Source organism: Desmodus rotundus, chromosome 6 (assembly GCF_022682495.2).
Source record: "Desmodus rotundus isolate HL8 chromosome 6, HLdesRot8A.1, whole genome shotgun sequence".
Lineage (NCBI taxonomy): Eukaryota > Metazoa > Chordata > Mammalia > Chiroptera > Phyllostomidae > Desmodus > Desmodus rotundus.
The window spans coordinates 26,032,478-26,055,568 of NC_071392.1; the positions used below are offsets into that span (position 1 = coordinate 26,032,478).

The following is a 23,091-nucleotide window of genomic DNA, read 5'->3' on the forward strand; positions in this document are numbered from 1 at the left end:
TTCCTGGATGGCCAGAAGACCCTTACACAGTCTAGCTTCTGGATTAACAAATTGGCAACAGGGTCATGGATTCAGATAATTGCTCTCTCCTGTTGATTCTCTAAGTAACATCCGTAAACCGGTTATCAAAGCCTTTTGAAACTTCTAGTGATACTACATGTTTTTATATTGTGGTGAGATAGACAAAATTTACTATCTTAACCATTTTAAATATACAGTTCCATAGTTAAATACATTCACATTGCTGTGCAACCAATCTCTGTAACTCTTTTCAGCTTGCAAGTTTGAAACTCTATACCCATTAAACAACTCTTTGTTCTCCTCTGCCCCTGGCCCTGCCCACTACCCTTCTACTCTGTCTGTATGAATGTGACTGCTCTAGGTACTGCCTGTAAGTGGCATCATGCAGCATTTGTCTTTGTTTGACGGCTTATTTCTCTTAGCCTGTCCACAGCAATTGCTTCTGATGGAAAGTTCTTCCTCTCGTTATCTGCGCAGGTAACTTCCTCCTCTCCCTCAAGTCTTTAATCAACTGTCATCTTCCCTATAAGCCTATCCTGACCATCCTAGTTAAATTTGCAACTGCCATCCAACACTTAGAATGCTTGAGTTCCCCTTACCCTCCTTCAATTTTTATTTTTCTCTTAGCTTTATCACCTTCCAACAGACCATGTGGTTTACTTAGCACATGGGAATTTACTGCTTATTGCCCGGCCCCTTCCACTGAAGTATAAGCTTTACAAAGACAGGAACATTTGTCTGTTTTATTCATTGATATATTCCAAAATTGTAGCATAATGCTGAGTACATGTGATTGCTTTCAGGGGTATCCAACCTTTTGGCATCTCTGGGCCACAGTGAAAGAAGAGTTGTCTTGGGCCACACATTAAACACATTGCAACACATAATCACAAAAAAAAATCTCCTAATATTCTAAGTAAATTGACAATTTTGTGCTGGGCCACATTCATAGCCATCCTGGGCTGCATGCAGCCCATGGGCTGCAGGTTGGGCACCCCTGGAGTGAGTATTTGTTGACTAAAACAATGAAGAGAGACTATGTGAGGAGGGAGAAAGGAAAAGAAATATGTTTCTGGTACTTTAATAAGGGGCCCAACATTCCTACAGTGGAAAAAGAGAAGCGTGGCATTATTAAGCCTATGCACTACAATTTCTCATGATGTCTCAGTCTGCCATTCCCCTGAGAGCGGAGATTGAGAGAAAGTCTTTGGTACAGGTAGTTTACTTGGGGAATATGATCTGGGAAGCAGCAGTGAGGGATCAATGAGAGTGAACTAGAGGGAGAGAACAATACAAAGATGTATTGCTGAGTTCGCCACTACCACAGGTGACTCTTACCTGATTCTGCTGCAACCTTCTGAGTAGCCTTAGCAATGTCAGAACTGCCCACTGAGGGGACAAAAGGGAAACAGATGCACTTTGTCCATTGCCTTCCATCTCCAATGGTCAAGGGTGACTCCACGGATGCATTTGCAGAATGCACATGCATAGAGATCAAGATCTTAGCACTAGAGAAGCTCAGGGGCAGGAAGAAAGGTAGATGCAGCACCTGAGGTTAGGTGCTACCAGGTGCCACCTGTGAGAAGCTACCTAAATAACTAAAATGAAAAGTGGTACAGAAGAGGTGTCCTATAAAAGTGCTCACACAATCTGGAAGCCCTTTCTGACCGTATTTGCAAATTTTCCTTAGCTCATATCCTTTCAAACATGTAGTGTTTCAATACCTTACATTTGCCCTACCTTGAATCCTGCCTTCAAGTTTCCTGGGCTGTAAAGAACAAAAAGCTCAGCCCAGCCAGGGCCTTACCTAGGAGGTGCCTGTAATTCCATCACAATGGCTGCCTATGAGGTCAGAGCAAGAAATGGATCAATCCCTGCTAGAGAGAAACCAGAGAGGTTTTCTCATGTTTTGGTCTCAAGACCTCTTTACAAGAAAGAAAGAAAAGGAGGGAAGGAAAGAAGGAAGGAAGGGAGGAAAGGGATGGAGGGAGGGAGAAGAAAGGAGAGGAGAGGGAAAGAGAAAAAGAAAGGAGAAGAGAAGAAGAATGGAATGGAATGGAATGGAATGGAAAGGAAAGGAAAAAGGACATCCATAAAGACTTTTGTTTATGTGGAATATTAAAAAAAGATATCTACTTTATTAGAAATAAAAATATGTAAGAAGCATAAAATTAAACTAAATTTAAAAAGAAAGTTATCTCTTGGTATGAAAACAAAGAATTTGTATTTTTAATAAAAATTTCATATTTTTATTATGCTTTGGTGTGTTTTCAGCCATAACTACTTCACTCTGTATTTGACTTTTCTGGACTTATTATTCACCTTCATTTCATGGAAAAAATAGTTAATTAAAATAAAACATTTCTTCACTGAGAATCTACTTTGAATTAGACACTGATACAAAGAGCCAAGGCCCCTGCTTCCAAGGAATGAACACGCTAAAGAGGCAGACAGACAAGTGAACAATTGCATGCACGTGAGGAGGCTGCGGTGGATGTGGGGGGAGGCGGGGAGGACAGGAGAGGTGTCAGCTCTGCCTGGAGAGATTAGGCAGTGCTTCCTGCAGGACTGACCCCGGGGCAGGAGTGAGCGGAGGGTAACAAGTGTGTCTGCCCTGTGTGTGTGCACATGCATCTCTCTCCCCTCTCTCTCTCCCTCTGTTACTTTGATTTACTGCAGCCATTTCCTCTCTACTGTTTTCGGTTCTACTAATTAAATGTCTTTTGTTCCTTATACCCCTCTTCACCTATTTTCATACTCCGTCTCTTTTATTTTTTACTAAGCCATTCTGAGGAGCCAAACCTCCCATCTCCAATGGCCTTGATCTGCCATATTTCTCCAAGTCAACCACTTATTTCTTCTGCCTTTACTCCTTCTTCTGCTCCCTTGTTCTCATTGGATCTCGAAAGTGTAAATGTATGTTCTCCTTCAGGATCCCTACAATCCCACACCCTGTGCTGTGGACCCCATTAGTGGCTGATACAGCTAATCTCTGATACTGACTGAGGAGGGATGATAGCCCCAAAACATGGACAATGCACTCCTCTCCACTCCCTGGTGAGAGTCAGGAGCAGGTGGTTTCCCACTGCCTCTCCTGCCATAGCTCCGCCCAACATCAAGTTGTCCCATTCTACTTGCTGCCTCATTTGGATGGGCGAAGGCTATAATATTGCCAGCCTTCCAAAAAGATTTTGTTCATAAAATGTGTGTCATACTCATTCTGGATTACATCTCTTGGAGTATTTAAGGTGACAGATGATGGAAGTGTGCCAACTGCCATGGTGTTCTCCACAAGGGACTCACGTCAGGAGGGTGTCCAGCACCTCCATGGTCTTCAGAAACATCTTATCCAAAACAAGTACCTGCTTAGCTTAGAGGACAGCCTGGATCCCCAGAGGGCCAAGAGGAGAGACTGCCCTAGCTGTGGGTCCGCCGCTCAGCCCTCACCTGAATGAAACTTCAGAGACTATTTTCCTGAGGCCCTTCTCCCCTTCCCTGCTCTTCTTCCATGTTTGGGGGGGTTCTTACTAAAGTATTTTGTTCTTCTAAATTTTGTCATAAACCTGATGCTCCAAAAAGATGTATTGGACACTCTGCTTTTTATCCTCTTTGCAGAGAATTGAGGCTGTGCATTCTCCAGTTTGAGAAGTATGTAGTGATGTAGTACTTGGACTTAATTACGGGAACTCCCAACAGTAATGAATGTGGTTTTGCAGGAAAAAGGCCAGCATCCAGCGGGCCGGGCCAGTCCCAGACACCAGGTGTGGCAGGAAGTACAGCAGGCAGAGGTCTCCACTCTCATGCAGCTGATAGCCTGGGTGCTGTATGACATCAGTAGGAATTGTCTCTCCTGACCTCTTGGCTTTGCTTACTTCCCTCTGTGCTGGTTTCACTCCCCAGTGGCTTTTCCTTTGTATTAGCTGGGCTTTTGAAGTTGGAGGAAGAGTGCTTCAGGCAGAGGAAGCAGCAAAGACAAAGAAAAGGGATCAATGGGAAAGAACTTGGCATTGTTCAAGGTGGCCAAAGCTTGGTGGGCTGGAGTGAGACCAGCAGGAGGTGTGGCTGTAGCGGAAGGGCAGAGCTTGTGGGCCTGGGGAAGGAGCACAGGTTTCTTTCTTTAAGAATAGCCAGGTCTCTATTTTTATTTTCAATTACACTTGTTGCCTCCATCACTTCCTAGCATTTCTACTTATTTGCTTTGTGACCTTTGGTTGCAGAAGGATCGAAGCACCCCATATTCCTACATGCCCAGGAGTGTAGATTCAAACTTTCTATCTCGCCAATTACAGTCACAGGTCTAGGAAGAAAGCGCTCCCAGGAAATTCTTGCCATCAAACATTTTCTTCAAATTCTGAGTAAACATTCTTTTTTAGTTTTCAATTATATTTTCAAAAAATATTTCAATCAAGGATGCAAGAAGAGTGAAGAGAGTCCAAACAAGCAACGATTTCTTCACGAGTTCAGTGATTCTGGCTCAACCGTAGGTTTGACAGGAGCCAAATGAAGGTGCACTTTACAAGCCCGCCTGGAACTGCTGACACAGTGATCCACGGGCCACGCTCGCTGGGTGCGAAGGCCGCTGTACATTTACTGAAGGGCAGAGAGCAAAACTCATCCGGACCAGCTATCTTACAGTGATAATGATGTCCACGGGCATACAAGCACCATCAAGAAGTTTCATCAGTGAGCATGTTCTCCTGAGGCAGGAGAGGCCAGCAAGCACCTTGATCCCGGCCACGTGCGTCCACGCCAGGAGGCAGGCAAGGGAAAGCAGGAGCAACCCAGAAGCATGGCTGAGACAAATGAACGTGATAGGTCGGCAACAAAGTGCATGAGAGTTCCCCACAGTGGTAACTGTCTGTGATTTTTTTTTTTTTTCAGAGAAAGAAGGTTAGGAGAAAGTAAGAAAAATAATCAAATATGCTGCATGGGGACTTTCATCCGCTTTCTGGGAAACGCGAGGAGCTGTGCGAAGGTGGTTGGGTCTGGCGGGATGAGGACGGGCTGGGGGACAGGAGAGCATGATGGGTAGCAGAGAAAGGCTGCTGAGTGGGGAGTTTCACTGCATAATTTTAGAAAGGTCCCTAGCAGTTTAAATAAGCCTTGGACACAGGCTTAAGAAAAATCAACAAGCCCACCATACACAGGTGAAGAAAGATTGTCAGTAAAACGGGGCGATGAAGAGCAAATCTGGAAATAAAAGCCCTTCCTGGGCCAAAGCCCGTCATTGCCGTGTCTTCCATTATATCACTGTACACGGAGCAGGTGCCCACCCCTCATCGCGGAACACAGGCAGCACCGCAGAGACCCAAAGCGTGCAATCCAAAAGAGAGCACCCCTCAGAGCCTGTGATTACCAGAGAACTAATGGACCGAGTAAGCCATAAAGAGATGGGGGGCTGCTGCCCATTGGGCACAATCTGAAAAATGTAGAAATACTTAAATTAGTGTGATGCTCTGAGTAGCTCAGAGTAATTCTGCATGAGGGTTATAGGATTGAGGAGGATTTTTTTTTCCTTTTGGCATGAGAAAATACTGTTTCTTTAAAAGGCAAAAAGTTGGTGTTTTCAAGAAAATACACTAGACTGTTGACAGAAAAAGAGATGTCTTGCATCATGGGGTCGGTGGGGACAGAGTGTCACAGGGTCGCACGGACATCGCTGGGGAGAGGCTGTTGGTACAAAAACAATTTAAAAGAAATCTGACAGTATTTATTACACATCCTAAAAATGTGTATAAAACCTTTTACACCAAAACTTTACTTTGGAGACCCATCCTAGGAAATAACTGAAAACCTTGCTATTTATCAGTGGCATTTAAAATGTCAAGAAAATGGGAAAAAGATATCTGAACATCTTTATAGTGAAGAATCGGGGTTTTGGCTATGCAACACACGGACACCCTTCTAATTTACGGGAAATCCCAAGAGGGAAAGAATTCAGGGCCGCACCTCCCACAGTGGACAACAACCCCCAGCAGGTGCCTGCAACATCGGCTCGGTCGGCCATTTGGAATTTTTCGTATTGAAAGAGTGAAACAAGGAACCAGGGGACAATAGGAAATAACAATAATTGAGGATGTTTACCCTGGACATTACTGAACTGCAACATCATTTGAATTCATAGGTTCACCAAGCATCACACGTGAAAAGTAGGACATTAATAGGAATACAGTTGGATTTTAAGGATTATACTGAGGATACAAGGTGCTATGGACTGAATTGTTTTCCTCCAAAAATGTGTATGTTGAAGCTGCAATCTTTAATGTGATGGATTTGGAGGTGGGGTCTTTGGGATGTAATTACGTTTAGTTGAAGTCATAAGGGTGAGGGCCGCATGATGGCATTAGTGCCCTCATAAGAAGAGACGCCAGAGAGGTTGCTGGTTCTGCCATATGAGGACACAGAAGGCAGCTGTCTGAAATTCAGGAAGAGAGCCCTCACCTGGGAACTGAATCAGCACTTTAGTCTTTGATTCCCAGCCTCCAGAACTGTACGAAATAAATTCCTGTTATGTAAGCCACTCAGTCTACAGGATTTTGCTACAGCAGCCTCAGCTGACTAAGACAACCGGGAAGATTTGGAGACCTCTAAGCACCTTGAACCTGTCACCCTTGTCTGATGAAGCTATCCTAGTGTATTTGATGGCCCTCTGGTAACCTCAAATGAAGCAGTTGCTTTGCAAAAAAAAAAAAAAAAAAAAAGCCAATCTGCTTTACACTTCACTTCTCTCCACCACTGGTCTTATTGCTAGAGTCAGATCCCAGCATGTTTTGGGAATATGATTGCCAAGTCAAATACATGTGGAGATTTATACAGCAAAAGAATGGCTGCACTCTGTAATTTTAGATCACAAGAATCAGGGAAGTAAGTGTGGAAATGAATTCTGAAGGTGCTCGAACAAGCAGTAGTCAGCATGAGTACGTTCACCAGAGATCTGGGGTTTGATAAACTAATTCAAGCAACTACAGCTTGTTTTAATTGGTGTTTGGACAGTTTTCCTGACACTTGGACGCTAACAGTGGACAACACTAAATGAGGCTGAGAAAAAAAACACTTCCTGTATAATAAACAGGAACATACATAAAGAGCTCATGAAATAAGAATACTGGAATGGATGAACCATATTCAAATCATCTCTCCCCTATCATCATGTCTGTCCCCTATATAGATAATGTGATATGATCTGGGAATCAAGGTAGAGTGGACATTATCCAAGAAACCTTGGGATAAAAACTGCATGACACAGAGCGGCATATAAATCCCTAAAAATATACAGACCTGCCAATGTAAGGAATTTTATGGGAGCCGATGTCAGAATATTCCCTCCAAGGTGAAGGACAAGTTGCTATGTGAGGAGCCTCTTACCACAAAGAAGGGCACAATGCTTCCTGGACTGTTTTGGGTATCGAGGCAACATTTAAGGACGGCACAGTCAGAGAGAGAGCCCTGACCGGGACCCCAAGCACACTGAGCAGTGTGGTCTCAGCTACACCTTGTCTCTCTTGAGTCTTCAGTCTTCCCATCTGTTCCGTAAGCCACCTGAATACTCTGTCTTCTGTTCAAATACAATACTCTGTAGTCAAATACAATGACTTCTGTTTTCATCAGCCAGAGTTGATAATGTACGTTTGCGTGCAAGAACCCTTATAGGCTTGGGTTTATCCAAGAATCCAAATTAAAGAAGAGAAAAAAAATGTATAGTTACAATAAGTTCACAAGCATACAGTGAGTATTTATATAATATTAAGTGAAAAAAGCAAGATGCATAATGTTATATACATAAATGAGTGCAATAATTATTTAAAAACTGCACAGAAAGCACTGGAAGGAAATATATAAAAGTGTTGAGTGGCTTTCTCTGATAATAGAAAAATGAATGCTTTTTTTTCTTCTATGTCTGTTCCTAATTTTCTATAATGAATACCTAATTCATTTATAATAGAAAATACTCATCTTGTAAAAATCAAGTTAGCAGGAAGATAAAATTTGAAAACACTCTATATACCAGAAACTGTTAGTGTTTTTGTGAGCTGAGTTAGAATAAAATCCTTTCTAATTAAAAAAAAAGAAAAAAAAACCCTGTTCGGGTAAATAAATCAACACAGAAAAGTTCTCTGAGCATCTATGAGTCTCATGTGGCGTTCCTCTCTGGAGTAGCATTTCTTACTGTCCCTGTTCAGCTCATGGAAACCTCTAAACAGCTCAATGAAAAAGGAAATGTAAAGGGTACCTCCAAATGAGAGACACACCTAGACCCTAGGTGTGTTCATTTCTATTGCTGCTGCAACAAGGAACCACAAATGTAGTGCTTAAAACCACGCCAATGTATTATCTCACAGTTCTGAAGTTCAAAGTTTAACACTGGTCTTGGCAGAGCTGAGCTCCTTCCAAAGACCCTGGGGGACGCTTTTGCCTTTTCCAGATTCTAGAGACCACCTTCCTTCTTTGTGTTACAACCCCTTCCTCTCCCCCATATCTCCACCCCTTCTCTGACTCTGCCCTCCAGACTCTATCTTATAAGGACCTTTGTGATAGATGACATTAGGCCAATTCAGATGATCCAGGAAAATTTCCCACCCCCCCCAGATCCTTAACTCAATCGTGTCTGCAAAGTCCCTTTTGCTATGCAAAATAAAATATTCAGATTTCAGAAATTAGGACAGGGACATCTTTTGAGGGGTGGGGAGTGGGAGAGACATTATTCTGCCTACCGTACTTGAGCTTTCAAATTTTCAGCTACCAAATTTTAAAATAGGACTTGTTACCTTTCTGGGATGAGAGAGGGAAAGTGAATCAGGCCTTTCAGGATAATTTTTGTCACTTCATTGGCCAGGGCCTGGAGCCTGGTCATGGCACCTCAGGGGCTGCTAAAGGCACTGAAGCGACCCTTCCAGCCCTCAAACAGGGCTTCATGACATTGCATTTTAAAAGTTGTTGCTGAATTTTAATATCCAAAGGCCACTAAATGCTCAGACAGACCTAGCAGGGAATGACACCCCAGGTTCCCTCACTCCTTTCTGTTTGTCCAGGGAGTGTGTCTTTGGAAAATCACTCACACCCTGATCCCCATCTCAGAGTCTGTCTCTGGGCGCCCAACCTATGAGCCACCAAGCCCAGGCCTTTCACTGGCCCCTGGTTCAACCTCACCCTCTGGATCCTTTAACAAAACTATTTTTCTAGCAATCAGTGTATGTTTATTTAGAATTTCTGATCAATCATGAGAATTTAACATACCTACAACAATATTTAGAGGACATTTAGGGGGTGGGTGGGGTACCCAATTCTGGGAAATGTATGTGTGTTACACTGTTTACTTCAAATGACAGCAATGTGAGCAGGTTTACACGTATTTTCTGAAGATTCTGGCTCCAGGCTGTCCCAACGTAGTACAAGGCTATATTTAATCACACCACCAGCTTCCTGACTGCACCCTGTCCCCAGTCACAGGAGCAGCATTTCAGGAGATGCACAGTGAGAAAGCTCTGCGGTAACACAGGGGATTCTGTTAATAACATAAGCTAATGAGATCTTTTCTGGCTGAAAAAAAATTCTCTCTGCTCTCAGTAGTAAAGATCTAATTTTTCTTCAGAAACACATCTTGTAACTAAGTGGAAACGTCTGTCACGCTTGTAACGATGATGCCAAATGCACAACCTACAATAAGAAACCTCTACAACTGGCCCCCAACAAGGCAATGGGAAGACACGGCTTCTGACTTCTGCAGACTTTCTTTGGCTCCATACACATTAAAAAAAAAAAAGAAGACAATGAAGAACCAGAGCAAAGCTTGTGTTTCCAGACTAAACTATAATAAAAATCCTATTCCCAGGACATTTTTACAAAGAAGTTCTCTGCAATGAGCACTGAGAATTCCTCTCGGAGTATGAAGCACCCACATACCTGTTGGCATACACACCTGAGGTAGAAAAGACAAAACGGTGTCTTCTCCCTGTGTGACTTATAAAACTTAAATAGGGCAGAATGCACTGCTTGACTGGGACATGGGAACATAACAAAATGACCCCCCTAGAGCCTCATCTGTCGATCTTTCTGTGTCCTCTAGAAGAGAGAAGGTGAAATTCTCATACAGCTTCTAGAGAGTATCGCCGCTGCAGCTGGGAAATAAAGCAGAGGCTGGCGACAAGGATGAAAATGTGAACAAACTGGAAACTCTTACAGAACTTTATATAATCTGTGTCTGCACACGAACCATTACTTCAATTACTGAAAAAAAAATGCAATTCAAACATAAATGCACGGGCCATGCATTCTCCAGCACCTTGCCAGTTTCTACCTGAAGGTAGCACATAATGGGTTAAATCTTGAGAAACTCTTTTTAATTTTACCGATGTTATCATACCACCTAATCATACAGTTTTTCAGTTGAAGGAAAAGACAAGATTTCAAAGGAATAAGGGAAGATTTTTAAATGTCCCAGTCTGGAAATGGGTTAACAGATTAAGGAATAAAAATTGTTGGAAAAATTTTGATCTTGTGCTAACTCAGTACACAATGGCACTGAGAAAAAGAATTGCAGAGGGCTGCCAAGGTGATAGAGTTCACTGCAGACCACGCACGGAAGACGTTACCTATCTAGGCAAAGACAGGGCAGAGGCTGTCGTGCGCCGTGTGCGTGTGCGTTCACACTCACTGCTCACAGAGAGACGAGTCCAGGGATGGCATACACGCCCGTCACACACATATTGTGGTTACATGGCTGTTTTACCGCCGAGGAAATTCAGCTTGAGTGACTTTAGTGCCATTAAGGTAGGAAGTATGTTTCTAACTCTAGTCAGGAAAAAAGAGACAGATGAAATATTTCAAGTGTGGTCCCACGAGAAGACCATTAGGCTTCAGAGGCAATCCACCTATATTTAAATCCAAATCGATTATTTCATGTCTTGTGCAAAACCTTAAAGGAGTCCTTTACGGGTGTTTCTTCCAAGCCCACTTTTTCTTTAGCACCTTCCCCGCGGAGGTGTACTGGCGACAGTTTAATTGCCATCTCTTTTAGTTCCCATTCACTGCATCGGTATTGTCTCTGACCTTCACCTTTCAAGTCCTAAAGTTGTCCAGTTTAAAATCCCACTTCATATTGACCAAAATTTCTCACGTGTGGGCAGGGGATACGTGATAAGTAGAGTGGGAAGGATGCAGGGAAAAGCAACATGTAGCAAAGCCTAGCTGAAACTGCCTCATAAAGACGTAATATTGGACAGATGACAAGAGTTCAGAGCTCCTCCTGACCCCACCTTCCACTGCGCACCACACGAGCACTGAGCCGGGCACTGAGCCTCCGTCCAATGCCAGACAGAGTGGAGGTGAATACGGGGAACAATGAGCAGGAGCATCAGTTTTGAACTGTGGGTGACAGGTTGCTGACAAGCTGTGCTTGACACAAGGCAGGCAAAAGACACAGCGAGGGGTCTGACACAGTGTGCGCGTGTAAACGGGTACCCAGTAGAGAGATGTGAAGGAAAGCTCACTGGGCCACATGCACAACCAACAGAGCCTAAGAAGGTGAAAGTCACCCACCCTGAGAGGTGTACGATCAGGGCCAGCAGCGGCGGGCAGCTGCAAAAGTGGAGGTGCCCTGCACAGCCTGGGTCCCCAGGCAGGGGACCAGCAGGGACAGGACTCAGGACTCCCAGTCAGCCACCAGAGGCCAGTCACTGCCCAGAAGACACAGCCCTGACCCGTCAGGCCCCAGAGTCCTGTGTAAGTACTCAGCACCACCCTGGGTGACATTTAGCTTCACTGAGAGCCCGCAGTGCGTGGGGATTAGCATTCTGACAATCCTCCATGCAGAGCTCTACACGGCAGCTGATGCTTCCCCTCAGGACTGTGGGGAACTGAGGATGCGAGGGTGCACTCCCGACTCCCAGGAAGCTCAGCAGGCCGCACAGCTTCAAGGCTTTGGGTAAAAGCTAGAGGAAACTCACTGATGAGGAAAACTGAAATGAGGCGCGGTCCATATGAGGCTGTTTCAACTCGGATTATGAAAGGACGGGCACCTGAGATCTGAGGCCCACCTTGAAAGCAAATAGGTGACAAACCCCTCCGAACGGAAGTGCTCACAGTGCAGTGCTCAGACATCAGCGGGCCTTCAGAATAGGAAACTGTGCGTCCTCTGCCCCATGTCACGTTGTCTGGACGTGCTCTTCCACTCGGTTAAGTCAGTCACTTTGCATCAGTGGGGGAGTGCCGTGTCAGTCAGGTCTCCCAACCTTCTCTTTGTGTGACTACTCTTGAAAGACATCAAAGCCAACGTGATTATCAACAGCCTGACAGCTCTATTCCGACAAAAGAAACAATTCGTAACTGCTGCAAAGAATGAAACACAACTTGTAAAATATATACTTCAAGGGACATTCCAGAAAACATTTATTGAAACACATTATGAGATTAGCAGTAGCAATGAATGCGGAGTGAAGGATGTGTTTTTAACAGCCCTTTGCAAACCCTCGTCCCCTAACGCACTCAGTCAGTTCCGTGAAGCTGGCCTTGACTCCTGCAAACGCCACTGTTCTGCGACAGGCTTCTGCCGAAGACCTGCATGGCTTGTTAGATTGTCACCAGAAAATATCATTTCATGGTCTTTGATATTTGCTACAGTAAAAGAGCCATTAGAACGTAACTCTGGTTTCAGTTTAGCTGGATCCAATGCAATCAATTTATATATTAAGGGCTCTTTGTGTTTTAACAGTAGGTGATATTTAATTAGTTTATTGTTTCTAGCCTTAGTTCAGAATTTCACATTCTCATGAGTTAAGAGTTTCAAATGAGTGGATGAACATTCAGCTAGAAAAGTGTTTGTGTTCAGCCTTCTGTCAGAACACTGTGGTAGCATTAAGATTCCCAGGTGTAACAAAATTACAATTCTCTATCTCCAGCATTTATAGTATTTCTGGGAGGAGTCACAAACAAGCTGCCTCTAGGCCTCTTCTTGTCTCTCCTTTTCTTTTTCTTTCTTTTCACATCTCTCTCTCTCTTTCTCTCTCTCCCTCTCCCTCTCTCCAGACAATGGATACTTTTTTGATTAGTTAGCATTGAACCAAGTAAATTCACGTAGATCTCACACTCTGAAGGGCAGACGGAGTGGAGCAGCTGCAGCCCCTCTGAAAAGACGAACAGGTCTCCCATCCTTCCCCACCGTGCAGGGCCTGTGCCATTGACTAACCTCCTTCAACCGCCTGGCCCCTGTGAGCAGCACACACATTTGCCATCACTTATCCTCTGTAGGGCCATGCGGGGTCTGACCTTAAGGCTCTCCCTTTTCCACATCTTGGTGGCAGATACTCTGTAACTTGGTTCTACGATAACCATCTCTTTTTCGCACCAAGCACACTGGGAATAGTATCATTTTGTCAAATATTAGGATATAAAGGGACTTGAAACTGAACTTATCAAATATTCAATATAAAAGAAATTAAGGCCAACATCAGCAAATGCTCTAGTTCCAAGAGACAGCCAAATATCCAGGCATTGCCTATGATTTGGCGAAAAGACTTAATGGTGGAAGATGTTATTGAAAGGAAAAGGAGGAAATGTGACATCCAGGGAAGACTGGAAAAATGAGTGAGTGAGGAGAAAGAGAGGAGACACAAGGAAGGAAAGACACACTGTCCTTCTGGTAGAGACATCCACAGTGCCACCCACCGCTCTCACAGAGGCAGCTCAGTGACACCAGAAACCTGCCCAGGATTGAAGCAACACATTAGAATAAGAGTGGATAGGGAGTAGGAGGAGAGAGGATTTTTACCTACTAGGTAACAATGTTATGAAATCACTTGGAAATGAGTCAAGATATCCCATTTTTCAACACAATTCCACTAAGGAAAAGTAGTTCTCCAAAAATGTGTCCATTTCTCTCAAGGTTTTGCTGTTTTGGCTGCTGAAGGCCCCTGAAAGTCAGTACCAGACCCTAATCCCATATCTTCCAAACCAATCACTCGTGACGGGAGAAAGGCAGTTTCATTATTTCAGCTTATTCCCAATATTTAATAATAGGAGACATTTTGAGGGCACTAAGAGTACTTGTCAAGAACTCCTTTTGCATAAGGCTAAAAACACCCCAGGAGTGACACTTGAAATTGATCATCCTTTTAGCCATTCTGTCAGGCTTCAGAAAATTAATGAGTGGGCCGCAGAAGGGAAGTGGCTTACATCGCACAAATGTGCTGATCCTGACTTGCTGGAATTCTGCTTACCTAATGCAAAGCTAAACGTTTCACTTCTCCACAGTGTTTACATTCTACCCAAATCATCCCTTGGGTTTCCTCCACTCAGTGTCTCCCGTCCCACCCTCCACCCAGTTCCCACTCTTGTAGCTTCCCCCAGTCCCCAGCTCCATCCCTGCCTGCCCCGCATAAGCCAGGGGACCAGCAGTTCACCTCGATACAAAACTGCCTTCTCCAACTTCCCTTCTCATACTTCCCTTATACTTACAGCGCTCAGAAGGACCTTCAAGGACTCTTCCCCTGCGCCAGGGTGGCCTCCTCAGGGAAATAACAGTGAAATACAAAAGAAAGCAGCAAAACTCACTGCTTTCATCTGATGGAATGACACAACAGATAGAAAAATCAAGATTCTGAACGCTGGATGACATTTATTCTACAATATTAGGTTTGGGTGAATATCATGTTCAGATACTACCAGGTAAGAAACTTACTGGGTGAAGTAACACCTTGATCAGGAAGGTGATTCTCCCAAGGAAAGGTTTAGCTCTTGCACTCTGTAGGAATGACTTCTGCCATTTCTCCAAATGTGAGAAATGCAACTGCAGGAGCCGTGGAAAGGTACAATATTCTCTGTCCCTAAAATACTATAATTCACTGAAGTAATGGAACACATAAAGAGACTCAAAAAGTTCAAACATAATAACAAGTAACCATCATTAATAAGGCCTTCTCCAAGTTGTAACAATTGGATAATAAACATCCCATACATATTTATCACCTTACTTCCCATGCAAACCCTAGGTAGGCCCTGGCTAAGTAGTTGCAGTCACAAAGTTGTCTCAGACAACACTGCCCCCCTGTGGGCCTGTGAGAAAACCATCAGATCCCACATTTATGAAGATTTCTTCTTTCTTGGATCAGTTAAAGAGAACTTGGACATGTTACAATTCCATGTTTTTCTCTTTTAATGCTCATTGTTTAGGTTTTTCAAATCTGTTTCTCATAAATTCTCTTTGATTCCCTTCCTCTTTTCTGTCTGTTTTGAATTCTTACCAAATTCATATAGAAAATTTTCCACTTGCTTTCTCCTGCTTTCTTTACACCATTTTCTCTCTATTGCATAAGCCAAAAAACCTTGATAAGAAAGCAGCCACTGGCTGGACTTCAACAGCATTGTTTGGCCAACATCTAAAGCACCTAACAATGTCTCAAAGTTATCTTCTGAATATGTCTCCTAAAGTTGTCTTCTAAGCTTTCTTTCTACTATAACTCAATTATCAAAGAAAAAAAATTTTTAAACTTGAACAAAATTAACACTTCAGTTAAAGTCATAGGGTTTTCATTTGTTTGTTGAAGTTCCTTAGACTCTAATTTCAGCTCTTCCCAACCTATCTAAGCGAATTTCAGAAATTGCTGAAACTGCTGTGTGCCTCAGTTTCCTCCCCTGTAAAATTAGCAGAATCATAGTACATGCCTTGCAGAAAAACTGATAGAAGCCAATTAACTAATGCTTCTCAAGGATTTAAAACAGTGCTGGCATACATAGAACTCTAATATTTTATTTTATTGTCAATATTGCAACAGTATTTTCTGATGCTACTTTTTAAATTTAAATATTTGTACTTAATCCACACTTCGGGTTAAATAGATTTGTGGCTTGGCTTGGAGCTAGAACTACAATATACAACATTGTTCCAATGATAAAATATGTCTAGATTTTTAAAAACTCTTAAACTTTTTGAAAGCATCTTAATTATAAATTAATAGCTATCCATACTAACTTCACAGAAACAAAGGAACCACTGAATGGGGGAGTAAGTAGGATCTGGCTGCAGATGAAATTAGAAAAGAATTAATTTCCTGAAGTATTTTGTTTGGGTTTTTGTTACAATTAGAAATATTGAGAAGCAGAAAATGTGGGGGGTGGGGGAGAAGGAATACATTGCAAGTGATGAAAGTAGTATGTTCAAAATCTTAGAGGAATGAGCCTGTTGAAAGCCTACAATTTTGATAAAGCTCTGCTAAAATTTTAAAAAAAAAAAAAAGACACCTTGGCAATTCAGTTTATTTTAATGGCTTGGTAGAAACTCTTTTTCTTACATTCTGGAACATGAAGCCACTGTCTTCAAACACAAACTGTGGTCTAGATCCAAAACGGCAAGTGGAATGTATTGCCAACATTTTCCCCACGTGTTTAAAGTGGATGGAAATGGAACACATTCAAAGAGACTTGCCTTCCATTTTCCATAATGCTCTAAACTGAGCAAGAGCTGATGCAGGGGATGGGAGCAGTGGGGGCGGGCAGCAATGGGCCTATGCATTCACGCAGCAATCAGAATCAGATGCTTAATTTATGCACTCCTAGCACAGGAGAGAAAAAAAAGGTAAGCACTTACAGTAGCTGCTGCTGATTACTGACTATTCATTAAAAAGGTATTTGGCTTGTGCCAATGTAACCCCAATGTTCCTTGTGAAGAAAAAGTCCATCGTGCAGTTTTCCTATAAATTATGCAGTTCTCTGTTTAATCTCGTCAAAAGCCCATGTCTTGCCTCATAATAAAGAGCTGTTTAAAGGTTCTTACAGTCCAGGGATTGTAGCTAAAATACTGGAATCACACAATTAAAAGGAAGAAAAAACTAAATTAAGCCTCCAAAAAGGGACACTGCCCAAGTTGATGCATCCCTTGTGCCGGAGGGATGCTCGCTCTGACAAGCGGCGCTAATGCGAGCTCTGGTAATTGCTTCTTTCCCCCGCCCTGCTGAGTAATTCCCTTGCAACTTTGCCCTGCACACACACATGATAGAGTTATCATGATGTGATCTCCAAGTGATACATAGACCCAAAGAGAAATGGTTTATAAATCCTGCAGTCCAGAAGAATGGGAAAGATTACCAAGAGAACTAATTCGGTTTTCAGTCTAGCAGCATCTTAGGCATTCATCCAGAGAGGAAAGAAACACATCCAAGATACTGTCAGGGCTTACACCTTAGCTCCTCTCTCTAGACGCCAGTCCACACAGCCAAACACAGCACATCCAGATGCTTTGACTTCTTGGTGTCTAGTCTCATCACAAGAACTAGGGAACATAAGAAGTGTCTTGCTGGATCAGACAAATGGCTTACATCATCAGGCCATCCTTGGAGAGAGAAGTTCATCCTCCCCAACACCATTCTCAAAAGGGGGAAAGTTGACTTAGAAACATCTCTAGATTTCCTTTCCTTAACAAAGCTAGTAGGTATATGATATTGCTCTTTTCCCCCTAAATCCTTCCTGACCCAAATGCATTTTTCAGCTTATATCCATCTCTTGAAATTCTTAGAGCTTATAAAGTCTGCTATGATAAATAATGTCTCCTGTGTCTGCTTTAAAACAAGCCCTTTACATGTGGCTGGCACAGGGGTAAGCACACACAAGATACTTGGGGAAAATGTCTACCAACTCGAAATTGGCTGAATTGTAAATATGTAGGGTCTGACCCCTCAATGTAAGTGCACCACCGGGTGCCTTAGGATTCCAGCGTGAATGTTTGGGCGTGGACAGGGTGAGAAGCACGTGATACCTGGGCCTCTTGCTTTTTCAATATTGATTCCAAAAGAGATAAGACAAGATCTTCAGTGATTTCATTGGATTAAGGGCATGGTTAGGGGTGCTAACTCTCTTCTTTGATAAAGCTGACCATAGTCTTTACCACTTGGCATAAAGCCGACTGGAAAATAAATGAGCAGATCTTGCTTCAGTCTGTTCTAATCTCATTTTTTTATGAAAAGCAAGTTGATCACTATCTTTTTCTCTGTTTCCTTGATCCTCTTAGCCATCCAGCCCTCCAGAGATCCCACTGTTTATTATTGAGACATCTTACTGAGAATTCCTCCTTATGTTTTATGACCAACCAAGTAATATTTAAACTCAGAAAAGGGACTTGGGATAAGTCATTTGTAACTGTGAAGCTTTGGGAGATGGACCGAGAGACAGGTCCTAGCACCAACGTGAGAAAATCACCAGGAATTCAAGACTCGTTTATTTCTATTCCCGAACCACGCCACCCCCCTGTCACCAACTGAATGTTAAACTGTATGCATATGAGCCCGTGTTTTTCAAATGGAGTGGAGACATTAGTTTTGATGGGATTTGCTCATTGGTTAGGTAAGTGTTTTCAAGTGTAAGGAAATCCATGCTGTAAGTTATCACCTGGTGAGGGTGTCTGCTCCGCAGACCCACTACTCTCTAGTCTGAGTTATACCTGAATTGAGAGAGAGAAACTCATACTGCTATAATCATGCAATGACGACACTTAGTTTTCCCCCTTCCTGAAAAAAACCCATCTCACTCAATGGTTGAACAGTAAGATACCTGCTCTTCCAGGCTCAGAAATATAAACAACATTTGACACTAATGTTCATTTTCCCTCTGCTGCTGTCACAGCTTATCACTCCTGTTGGATGGTAGGTAGACCCACTGCTTTGACTTATTCTGTTACTTATGTGACAAAGGCTAACCCACCAAGGTCAGGGTTGGGTATCATCCATCATGTTGCCAATACGTCTGCTGTGATTGATGGAGATGATGCACTGCGGGGTCCCTGACTTCTGTTACTGTCACATTTTTGCCTCTCAGCCACACAAGGACTGGAGCTCCCAGGTGTTGTGCCAGCTTGTCTCATAATGGTCCTCTAACTACAGTGGCTCAAGCACGGGCTTGCTTTCACAGAGCAGTGGGAAACCAGGAAGTGCTGGTCTGGCACTCTTGCTGACTCAGAAAGTATGCTGACAAGGGCATGACCTAGGGCAAGGCCCACACTGAGCTGTGATCCTTTGCTTGCGTGTAAACATGGATGATTTTTACCCAAATCCATATCCCTAGTAAATAAGCACATCCCAAACATTGAAACCTAGATGATATGAGTAATCCTATTAAAGTCACCTTGAATTTTTAGCAAAGTTAGCAATAGATCAGTGAATTTTATAGCTAAAAATACTAAGGAAGGAGTCATTGTCTTGTGTTTGTAGATAACACGCAGTCTCAGAGACATGATTAAAATCCTAATCCTAGGTCAATAAACACTATACTCTTGATTTCCAAGCTTTTCCTCCCAGCAAACCTGACAACTCCAACACAGGCAGAAGTACAGAAGTTGATGATGGAGAAAATGCAACCAGACTGTGTGTACACCTCTTCTTCCCCTTCTTCTCCTTGTAATCAATAGCACGCTGAGTCTCCAGCTTCTATTGAATTAGGTTTACAAAGCTTTTTTGTTCTCACCTGTCGCTAAGAAAAATCATTCATGGCATCCTGGATCTGAACTAGCGGAGACTGCGTGAATCAAAAAGGTAAAAAAACGCTCCCTCCCCAGGGAGGCCGCCAGCTGTCTCATTGATTCAGCGCTGCTCTTGGCTGATTCAGAGGCTACTCTGGCACCAGTTCCAGAGAGCGCGCCCGTATAATAAGGTACCACAATGCAAATTGTTACCAGGGAGAAACAGAACATCTGGTCTGGAACAAAGGCAAAGTCCATCACTAAGCAGCAGCCTGGCCATCTGCATCCAAGCGTGAATGTGCAGGGGCCCATCACCTGAAAGAGGGGTTCCTGAAGCAAAATAAGTGAAGATAACAGAAACCACAAGGAAAAAGAAATCCTGAGAGACAAATAACGCATTATTTTCTCATCTTTTTTTTTTTCTAAATGTAAGGGGATACTATCAACTAGGATAGTTTCTATTTTTAGAAAGTAGGAGCTCTATTTTTTAATGAGACCAACAATAAAAACTGAAAATTGAAACAGCAGAAATCAGTCTATCTGTGCCTTTATTCTGGGTGTGGGCACATGAGCCTGCACGTATTTGATGGCTGGAAGCTTCCCTTGTCGTCACCCCACTGTTAGCAGCACAGCTAATGGCTGGCCTGTGTTCTGTGGAAATACCTGAACAACTGCACTGATGTGTGCAGTGACCGCGAGGGCAGCGAGGAGCAGCAGCAAGCACGAGGCCCACCATGTGTCCTCCACCGAGCTGGGCACCTACACTGGGCGCTGTACAGTCTCAGGCTGGCCAGGGAGCTTTAGATGCTATTGTCATTTTTGTTGCTTTGAGTACTAAGCCACACCTTCAGAAAAAAAAATTTTCTTTTCAACTGCTTTAAAATACAGATTTTTTTTTTAAAGGCTTACCCTGTTGACAAAGCCCCTGTCAGAGTGAGTTGAGAGTCATTATACTCTACATAAGGTTTGCGTACTTTGTTCCCTTCCAAAGCCATCTGTCTGAATTTAATTCACTGATAATTTTATCAGTCTCCCCATGCTTTGCCTGAAACCTCTCCATTGCATTTTTTATGTTTCCCAGATGTTAACTCTTCGAATGACAGCTTCAACGCATTTAGAATTGTGAAGAAGATGCCCAGTCTCTCTGAAGGCCTTGCACACACACAGTAGACCTTGTGCTTTCCCACCAAAATGTGCTGCCCTGACGCAAAGCCATTCCACTGCAAAACTGTACCTGGGACATGCTGAAGACACCACCCCCAGGGGCAGATTCCAGGCCCCCTCAGTACCTACTATTTAAGATGCCTTGTGGAAACTGATCATCAGAATACATTGTACAGGGATAATTCCAACCTTCCTTCTGACCTAATTGGTGCACCCAATATTTATTATCTTTTAGAAAATGCAGACCATGGAAAGATATTACAGATATATTTAAAAGTTAACAGTTTGAAGGAATTGTATCTTTTTTTACAAAAGGCCATTTAAATGCACACTTCTAGGTTGTACATATGTAGATTATCTCAGTCATATTATCAAATCATTTTGAGGACAGCCTGTTATTAGTTCCGGATTCATTCAGGGTATAGTTCTTTTCTTTCTTTTTCTTTCTTTTTTACCATTATCTATACACTTTAACCTTTTATTTAATTAAATTTATTGGGGCGATATTAATAAAATTATATAGGTCTTGAGTGTGCAATTCTATGATGCATCACCTGTGTACCGCATTGTGTGTTCACCACCCAAAGACAAATCTCCTTCCCTCACCATGTATTTGACCCCCTTTACCCTTTACTACCTCCCACTCCCTTCCCTCTGGGAACCACCGTACTGTTGTCTGTGGCTGTGAGGTTTTCTTTTCAATTTTTCTTCTTTGTCTATTCATTGCTTTCAGTTTAATGCCATTTGATGGATGATTGGATAGCGAGGATGGGGTGCATATATACAAGGGAACACTGCTCAGCCATAAGGAAAGATAAAATACTGCCATTCGTGACAACATGCATGGATCTTGAGAATATCACACTAGGCAAAATAACTCAGAAAGAGTTAAGAACCATATGATTTCACTCATAGGTGGGATATAACAGGAAGCTTCTTTTAGTTGATGTCACATCCTGCTTTTGATTTTGACCAATCAGTGTTTTAAGCATCTTCAGGGAACAGTGCTGGGCTCTGTGGGAGATGGACAGGGAGGTTCACAAGACACTAACTCCCCAGGAGCTTGGGACCTGTCGGGAAGGGGGGACACAAAGCAGACTGCGACTATACAAAGTGCTGTACAAGCACAAGCAAGAGAGAGGTTTGCTTAACCAGAAACATGGGTACCAGCATCATAGAAGAGATTGATTTTCACTTGGGCCCTGAAAACTGGGTAGGACTTTGAAGAGTAGATATGGGGATGAGAAGGTACCCAGGCACAGGGATCTTCACCCGGAAGAGCATGGAACACAGGCACACAATGGGCACCCGTCTGGTTGGATCAGGGCATGGGTGAGGGAGAAACCAGAGCCAAAGTTAGAGGCATGAGGTGGAGCGGTGATATGGAGACGGAGAGGGAAAGGCACCAACGGTGGCGGAGCAAGAGTAAGACAGAATGTGAACTGCACTCTCTGAAGATAATGGCAGTCTCTGTGGGAGCAGTTAGGAAGATATTGAAAAGACAGGAAAAATTTGGAAATGTCCTAAGGAAGACAAGGGAGGTCCTGGATGAGGACAGACACAGTTGGAATGAAACTTGGAAAATTTGTGCAACACTCCAAACAAAATGATGGTTGAGACACACTCAGATCAAAAGGAAGGCTCGGGTAGGCTGAACAAAGCAACCTGACTAACGCGCTTTGCAGATTTGCCTCTTTCTAAGTTACCTGTTGATCTGCCAGGTGTCACCACAATTCCCCAGAGGCACCTAAGCAGCCTTTTATGGAAGTGCCTCCCTCACACTTGTGATTATTTTGCTCCCCAAGGGGGCGCATCCTTCCTGGAAGCATGGCAATCCCAGCTCGCTGCATGCAGTGTACGGAACAAGCTTCTATTCCATTTCCTTGCTCCAAAACTCCACTTAATACATCGTTCTCAGATAGAGGATGTATTAGATATTAAATTGATAAGAAAAGATGACACCTGATCTTAGCCAAAAAGCCAAGAAGTGACTGTGATTATACTGTCACTATTAATTTCACACTGATAGTGTCCTCAGGGTAGTTGGAAAGTTCCCGGCCCTCATCTGTGTTTACAGACTCAGAGCTTCCACTGGAAAACACTGTTCTGAAAGCCCAGAGCAGGGACAAGATAAAGGCCAAAAAAACAGACGTTGTGTCCATGGTGGCCCAGGTCTGGCACACAACAGGAAGACAAGAGGAAGAACACGTACAGAGTCTTAATGAAAATAATGTTGATACCACCCGTAGATGAAAGTGTCCAAAATTAAGTATACAAATGTACTGTTTAAAATGGAGGAGGAGGAGGGTACATGAACCTAAGATGCAAATCTACTCAGGAATATGATTTGTGTTACCTTTCACCAGCTAGAGAATTATCTGTGGCACTAAACCAGGTCCGCAGCCTAGGAAAGCTGCATTTAGAAAATGTGTAACTATTTTCCAGTGAGAAACTTAGGGGAGAATTTGGCT

The 23,091-nt window shown here is 43.1% G+C and overlaps 1 non-coding gene across 1 annotated transcript; it reads right to left on the reverse strand.

The window, feature by feature from the left end:
• Positions 1-22,423: 22,423 nt before the first annotated feature.
• On the reverse strand, positions 22,424-22,612 carry LOC112319899 (U2 spliceosomal RNA). Its single transcript, XR_002976382.2, has one exon. It is a non-coding gene; the product is annotated as a U2 spliceosomal RNA (small nuclear RNA).
• Between the last annotated feature and the right edge of the window lie 479 nt (positions 22,613-23,091).